The sequence below is a fragment of the Trichosurus vulpecula genome, chromosome 8 (assembly GCF_011100635.1).
Source record: "Trichosurus vulpecula isolate mTriVul1 chromosome 8, mTriVul1.pri, whole genome shotgun sequence".
In the NCBI taxonomy this organism is placed as follows: Eukaryota; Metazoa; Chordata; class Mammalia; order Diprotodontia; family Phalangeridae; genus Trichosurus; species Trichosurus vulpecula.
In genome coordinates, this window is record NC_050580.1 from 195649019 (window position 1) to 195657515 (window position 8497).

Here is an 8497-nt window from a genome sequence, read left to right on the forward strand (position 1 = left end):
ATTATACCATATACCAAGATAAGGTCAAAATGAGTACACAATTGAGACATAAAGGGGGATACTATAAGCAAATTAGGAGAGCAAGGAATAGTTTACCTGTTAGATTCATGGAGAATGGAAGAATTTATGACCAAACAAGAGATAGAGAACATTATGAAATGGAAAATGGATAATTTTGATTACATTAAATTAAAAAGTTTTTGCACAAACAAAACCAATGCAACCAAGATTGGAAGGGAAGCAGAAAGCTGGGAAACAATTTTTAGTTAGTGTCTCTGATAAAAGCCTCATTTCTAAAATATGTAGAGAACTGAGTCAAATTTATAAGAATACAAGTCATTCCCCAATTGATAAATGGTCAAGGGATATGAACAGGCAGTTTTCAGATAAAGAAATTAAAGCTATCTATAGTCATATTTAAAAATGCTCTAAATCATTATTGATTAGAGAAGTGCAAATCAAAACAACTCTGAGGTACCACATCACATCTATCAGATTGGCTAACATGATAAAACAGGAAAATGATAAATGTTGGAAAGGATATGGGAAAATTAAACACTAATGCATTGTTGGTGGAGTTGTGAATTAATCCAACCATTCTGGAGAATGATTTGGGACTACGCCCAAAGGGCTATAAAAATGTGCATACCCTTTGATCCAGCAATACCACTACTAGGTCTGTATCCCAAAGAGATCACAAAAAAGGGAAAAGGACGCACATGTACAAGAATGATTATAGCAGCTCTTTTTGTAGTGGCAGAGAATTGGAAATCGAGGGGATGCCCATCAATTGGAGAATGGCTGAACAAGTTGTGGTATATGAATGTAATGGAATATTATTGTGCTGTAAGAAATGATGAGCAGGTGGATTTCAGAAAAACATGCAAGAGTTACATGAACTGATGCTGAGTGAAGTGAGCAGAACTAGGAGAAGATTGTACACAGTAATACCAACTTTGACAGACTTAGCTCTTCTCAGCAACGCAATGCAGTGCAAGGATCTAAGACAATTCCAAAAGATTCATGATGGAAGATGTGATCCACATCCAGAGAAAGAAGTATGGAGTCTGAATGCATACTATTTTCTCTTTTTTGTTGTTGTTTTTTCTTTCTCATGGTTTTTTCCTTTTGTTCTGATTCTTCTTTCACAACATGACTAATGTAGAAATATGCTTAATATGATTGTACATGTATATACTATATCAGATTGCATGCCGTCTTGTGGAGGGGGGAGAGAAGGGAGGGGAGAAAGTGAATGTTGAAAACTAAAACTAAATAAATAGGTAAAAGTGAATGTTATAAAATTATAAAGAACAAAGCATGGCTGAAAAGCAGAAATATGAGAAGATTCCTCTGCCATATCCCTTTACACAGTGGGACTAATCTATACGTGCAGTACATTGCATATATTTTCAGACTTTTTTTTGATACATTGGTCGTTTATTCTGATTTTTTTTTACTAGTTCTCTTTTTATCTTTAAAATGTATTATTTGTAGGGGTAGTTATCCTGCCATTATGTCTCCTTCCCACAGGACTTTCGGAATCAAGAGGTTCCTTGAACAGTAACAGAAGCAAAATCATTCTATTCCGCAGCAGATTTGCATGAAAACTAGAAAGAAGATCAGGTATAACTCAAAGAGGAGATATTGAAGAAAGACCAAGAGGGGATTATAAAGAATGACCACGAGGTATGTTTTGATTCTGTATCAAGTCCAAGCACCTTATCTTGTCATCACCTTCAATAAGAAGAAAATGCCACTACCCTCCCATTTTGGAAGCTGTTTGCTAAAGTGCACACGTTAAATACAACAACAACAAAAATGTTATTGAAGAGACTAATCCTATCTTTTTTTTTTTTAAAAAGAGTTGATTCTTTCAGTAATAAATATGTATGTATATTTAAAAATAATTATTTTCCCTTTGTTTTTTATTTCTCTTCTTTCCTTTCTTTTTCCTCCTCCTCCTCCTCCTCCTCCTCCTCCTCCTCTTGCTCCTTCTTCTTCTTCCCCTTTCTCTCTAGTGCAAACTCTGGCTTTGTTGTTACAACCACCTTCTCCAGCCTCTGCGCATGGCAGGTTTGTCTGAGAGCTCACGGTTCTAGGAATAGCCCTGAGGTGTCAGGGTTTCTTAATACTTTTGTTCACACGTAACAATTTAGTGTGTTCCCCTCAAAATAAATCATCAATTTGTATCTCCACAATATCATTTAATCAATTAACATCAATTAATTTTTATAAAATGATATTTATTTACTGAGAAGGTACCAGGAATACCCTTTCCTCTATTGTTTAGGTCCCTGGAGACAGTAGATTCAAACAAAACATTCCCCTCCACCAAGCTCACTTCTGGATGTGGCATAGACAATGGACTACTTGCTTCCTTACTTGCAGGACATGTTGACTTGGCTACTGGGTCAAGTAGGTCACTCCTCGGGACTGGTTCCTCACTAGACTGGCTACTGCAGCTACCAATTCTGTCTGTGAGGGGAACTTTGATGGCTCTTTCTTCTGATTTTTCAAAGGTTACAAGGTAATAACCTGGTCCGTTCTGTCCCCGATATTTTTTCACTCAAGATCAAGATAGAGTAAACACAACAGAAACAGAAGCATCATGTGCTCATGGCCACACGGCAGCCAGGTGGGAAGAAAAGGAAGCTAGTGGCAACAGGCAGGTTAACGGTGCTTCTATGGCTGCTGTCTCTCTCCATATGAGGATACTTCTAGCAGTTCTTGCCTGCCTCGCCACAAGGGAAGAGCAAGAGAGTTTATCATTCTAACCTTTAGCATACACACTCAGTTCTTGCTCAACAACCACTTAAAAGGCTTGTCATAAGTGTTCAGTAAAAACTTACAGGAAACAGAATACTTGTGCTGGCTCTGAACCAAGGAGGAAGAGGGACCCTTCATTGTACATTTCTGGGATCAGGCTCACCAAACCCCCATGAGGAGGGAGATAATTCCAGGCATGCGTTAGCCAGTGAAAAGACACAGAGTGTCTTGTGAAAAGAACAGCAATGAGTACAGTATCACTGGATGGCAGACTAGGATTGTATATGCCATGCTTTAAGGCAGGCAGGGTAGGGGGTGGGGGCACAGGTCTCTGAGACCCTTTCAGGGAGTCTTTAAAATAAAAAAAAATTCATAATACTAACATGTTATTTGCCTATTAAAATACTCCTCCCTTTCCCTTATCTATCTATGTTAGGTTGACTTTTCTTCATATGCTTTAAACAAAATATATCTCAAGAGACTGAATGCAAAAGCAGATATGAGAATCCAACTGTCTTCTAAGAAGCCAGGCATTAAAGAGATTTGCAAAAATATATAGAACAATGCTTCTTCCTCAATAAATTTGATTTAGAGAAGTTACTTTTCATAAAATATATTCTTTATGTCAACATGTAATGGGTTTATCATTGTTATCTTGAAATTGAATTAATAAAGAATGGAGTTCTACATGCACGTTCATTTCTCTTGTAATAAGTCCAGTTGCAACACATGACTTGTGATTTTTTTTTTGGTTAACAATATGTGTTTTAAAAGTTTATCAGTTTTAATTTCTAATATGGTAAATATAGACAGATATAACCCATGTAAACAAAAGTTCTTTGGGGACCTCAATAATTTTTAAGAATGTAAAAGAATCTTTAGATCAAAAAGTTTGAGAATCACTGCTCAAAGGACTGGCTCTCATTGGCCAGTCCCTTCATTTTTTCCTTTCCTTTCTCTCTCTCTCTCTCTCTCTCTCTCTCTCTCTCTCTCTCTCTCCCAAGAATAACAGCACCCCTTAGGTCACTGGCACTGCTTCCAGCCTTGCCCCTACTTTGATTAATAGGGAATTAACTCTTGTAGAAAACCAACCCAACAACTTCCTCTAAAGGTGCTTTTCACCTAACACTAGTATATAATCATCCTGTATGAACTGTCTGCTTCTGTTTTAAGGTGAGATCCTTGAAAGCGGGGACTCTCTTGATTTTCCGTAGTACTTAATACTTACTTATTCATTCACTCTTTTGATCCTCACTACAACTCTGTGAGTCACATGCTAGCGTACTTATTTTAAAAATGAAGAGACTAGGGCTCAGAGAGCTTACATGACTTCCCTAAGGTGAGGAAAACTAGTCATGCAAAGGCAGTATATGAACCCAAGTTTTCGTGATTCCAAGTCTACTTGGAATCTACACTATCTACTCCCCCACACTGCCTCCACTACTTCTTTTTTTTTTTTTTAAAGGAGAAGAGCAGGGAAATTGGGGTTAAGTGACTTGCCTGAGGTCACATAGCTAGCATGTCAAGTGTCTGAGGCTGGATTTGAACTCAGGTCCTCCTGACTCCAGGGCCAGTGCTCTATTCACTGTGCCACTTCTGAGTATCTCACTCTATTCTGGCTCAGGCAGACCACCTTTAGAGTAATAGATTTAGCAAAAATGTTGACGAGTTGGAATGTTTCCAGAGAAGAGTGACCAGGATGGTAGGAGACTAGAAAGTATGCCATATGAGTATTACATTTTGTACTGAAACAAGAAAGGGATCCTTTCACACAAATCTGGTTATACCATTCCTTTACTCAAAACTGTTTAATGTTTTCCTATTGCCTACTGTGTTTACCATGCACTGGTGTTTATCATGTCATCACTCCCCAATATAAACTAATAACTAGGGACTACAGGAAAGAGAGAAAAATTCCTGGGAAAGGGTGCTAGGACACAAGACGGAGGGAATCCCACATAGAAATGGAAGACTACTTGATAAATCGGGGCTGAGCTGGATTATTGGAGTTCAAGGTCTGCTCACTGGAGAAACTGTAAACTGACTCAGTACTAAAGACCGGATAAGTTTCCTGGTAGGAGAGAGGAGGTGGAGAGCAGGTCAAGATGGGACCCAACATATCCTGATTTACAGAATGGCTATGTGCCTCAAGTTGATGGCACTGTCTGCAGGTTTAGGGCTTTCTGTGGGGAAGGGTGGAGAAGCAAGGAATGGTACCTTTCAGGCAGCATAAAAAGACCATATTTTTGAGGGTTGTGGCATGGGATTGGATGCCATTCACAGAGGTGACAGCAAATCAGCTGGAGTCAGGGAAGCGGGGAGGGGCTTGTTAATATCTGAATGGATCTATGAATGGATGAAATTAATAGATTGTGTACATACATACATAATTTATTTTGAGATTAAGTTAATCTTAAAACCCTGGAATATGGGCTCCCTTCCCTGTCATTGCTAAATTCCTACTAGAACCTCCATTTTGAAGAAGGCCTCAGGCCAGCCATTTCTCTTCTGGCTCCTTGAGAACCGGAAGTGTCTTTCTTTTTGTTTGTCTTTGTGTTTCCAGTGCTTAACTATATTCCCTGCACATAGTAAGCACTTAATAAATGCTTGTTGGCTTTGATCTTGGTTTAAGATGGAAATCAGATTCCCCTACTGGGTGGTGATGGTGGTGGTGGTGGGGAGAGTGTACAGATACTTTGAAAAGTAAACAGGATGGAGTTTTGCCACTGCTGTGGACATAGGTTCTAACCTCTAGGGTGCCTCCCCTCCCCCCCCCCCCTTCATTCTTCCCCCTGCCTCTTCCCCTCACTCAGACCCTGTTCATGGTTCATGATCCTGACTCAGCCCTCAGATTGGAGGCTATAGTTTCTGGGAAGAAGGTCTTTCCCTTTAGGACAAGGCTCTGGAAGAGATCCAGAGTGCACAAGAAAGTTGGCAAGATGCCTTCAGCCAGCTGGAGACTGCAGACCCTCCAGGCCAATTATTTCTCAGTGGGTTCCTTGGCCTCCCCTGGGGCCACCACCTGGGGGCGCCCACAGCAGGCATCTGGGACTGCTGCTCTCCCGGCTGTTGTTATTAGCGTAATTAATAAACAAGCACTGATGGGGCCAAGTAGGGGAAGTGACAGCAGGCCTCTTGCTCACAAAGAGATTCCCTAAAAGAGATGGGAGCAGGGAGGACGGACTGGGATGCTGGGAGGGATAGGGGCTTTGATTGATTTCTTGAAAAAAAAAACCTGGGAGGGGGAGGGATAGACTGGAGGAAAGTTTTAGAGGCAGTCAGAGAAAAGGATAGAGGAAGAGAAAAAAGAGAAAATAGCCTGAGTTTGAGGAGCTAGCTCTGCATCTGTGTAACAGGATGTCTGTGGGCATAGCCACCCCCATGATTCCTGGGGCAGGCCAAAGTCATGAAGCAATCATTCATTCATTTTCTCATTTAGTAAATACTATAGCTATCGAGTGCCTACTATGGACAAAGCATTGTATTAGATGCTGTTTACAATCAATTTTTCATTCCATGTCATCCAGGAAATACAATGAGGATGGGAATAGGGATTAGAAGAGCAAGTGGGAAGACTGGCAACAGAAAAGGGGCATTTCAACTTCAATCACAGACCAAAGATCACAATAATTGGCACTTTAAGTTTTGCAAAACGCTTTTTGTACCTTATCTCACTTGAGCTTTGTAGCAATACTGTGAAGTTGGTGATATTATCACCTTCATTTGACAGACGAGGAAAATGAGACTCAGAGAGGTTAAGTGACTCACCCAGGATCACCCAGCTTCTACTGTGTATCAAACAGAATTTGAACCTATGATTTCCTGAATCCAAGTTCAGCATTATGACAAACTTAGGGATTGCAGAGGGTCTTGCTTGAGAAATCCAGGACTGTAGAATGCTAGGATAAAATAATTGGAGAGAAACAGAAAAGAAAATGATTTAGGATAGGAATATTTTTATGTACATTATTAAAAGGACTTGGGCAGAAATTGAGCTAACGCAGGGGCTGTTGGGATGAAACAGGGTTCGTGATGGAGACTTTAGAGGATAATCAGAGGTGCTAGGCTCAGGGGTGTTCCAATTCAATTCAGCAAGCATTTATTGTGCACATTATGTATAAAGCGCTACTGTGCTGGGTACCTGGGATACCCATAAAAAGGGGAATAGCAGTGCCTGCCCTTAAGGAGCTAACATTCTACAGGAATGCTAAAGGATTTAAGGAAATGTCAAATAATTTGGAGATGCACTGAAATCAGTTAGTTGCCAGTGACCGTGCATCTCATGGCTCAACTAGTGTCATCCGGTGGTGTGCCTAGGAATGTCTAGTAGGACCAGAGTGTGGGTAGGGGAAAAAGGGGGTGGGGGGAACTGTAGGTTAGTTCTGGAGTGGGAGGGGATAAGGTGAAGCTCTGAAGGAAGAATCCTAAAGTCTTGTTTGTAGGAATATGTCGGAATGTCAGGGGAAGTGGCAGGACTACGGGCCAGGACATACGGAATACCAGCTGCAGTTAGAGCGAGTACCGATGGGGTGCTGGAGCCAGCGGGGGTGTCTGGGTGTTGGGGTGAGGTTTTCAGGAACGTCCCGCCGAGTTGCAGCGCCAGCGGACTGGCGTGGGGTCGAAGAGAGATGGTTGGACCGAATGGGGGTGGGGGGTGTGAAGTGAGCCGCCCAGAGGCTCCGCGGGGGGGCGGTAGGAGCTCGGGGCTGCAGCCGGCCCGGGCCGGGCTGGGCCGGGCCGGGGGAGGAGGCGGCGGCTCCGAGAGAAGACCATGAATCAGCGGCGACGGAGGCAGCGGCAGCGGCAGCGGCAGCGACAGCGGAGGCAGCGACAGCGGCGGCGGCAGCTGCGGCCGCGAGCTCGCGCCGGGGACTTGGCAGTGGGAGCAGCTCGGAGTGCGCGCCGGTCTCCCCTAGCCCCGGGCAGCCGCGGGCTCTCAGGCTCCCGCCCCCTCGGTCCCCCCGCCCCTCGCCCCCGCCCCCTCCGTCGCGGGCCGGGCCGGGCCGGGCGGGCATGGTGCGGCGGCGCCGCGGATGGCGCTGAGGCGGAGCATGGAGTGGCCGCGGCTGCGGCTCCGGCTCCGGCTCCGGCTCCCGCTCCCGCTCCCGCTCCCGCAGCTGTTGCTGGCGGGACTGGCCACGCTGCTGCTCCCGGAGCTCCCAGCCGCAGGTAGGAGCTGGGGTCTGGGGGGAGGGGGCGGCTGGGGTAGCAAAGCCGGAGACCCGGGAGGGGCTGGAGTCAGAGCAAAGGCGGGCGGGCTGGGGTCCGGCTTCCCGAGCCCTGACTGGGTAGCCGAGGCCTGTGGGGCCGGACGTGGGACGGCTGGAGGGGCCGAGGTGAGGGTCTCGGGGGCCATGGTGGCAGCGGAAGGCCGGGCGGGAGAGCTCTGGGGAGGGGGAGGGCGGCAGCCATGGGCATCTGGCAGCCTGTGTCCCCACCCCCAACTTTCTCCGCTGGGCTGGACAGAGTAGCAGTAGGGGAATCGGTCGGGGGTCTGCAGGCGGGGGACTGGGCTCTTGATTTTCCCGCCTCCTTCTCTACGGGGAACAGTTTCTTTCTTTCCTCGGGAGTCCTAGGGACCCTCACCCTCTCACACATTCTGTACACACGGTTCTCCTCCTTGGCCACAGCTACCTAGTACCAAAGGGGGAACCCTTACCCCCACTCCGGACATCTCAGGTATGTAGGATTTACAGTTGGTGGGAAACGTGATACCCTGGTGCCCAGC

The 8497-nt window shown here is 44.9% G+C and overlaps 1 pseudogene; it reads left to right on the forward strand.

Annotated features, from left to right (window-relative positions):
• The first annotated feature begins 1516 nt into the window (after window positions 1-1516).
• On the forward strand, window positions 1517-1675 carry LOC118829822 (annotated as a pseudogene).
• Window positions 1676-8497: the final 6822 nt, after the last annotated feature.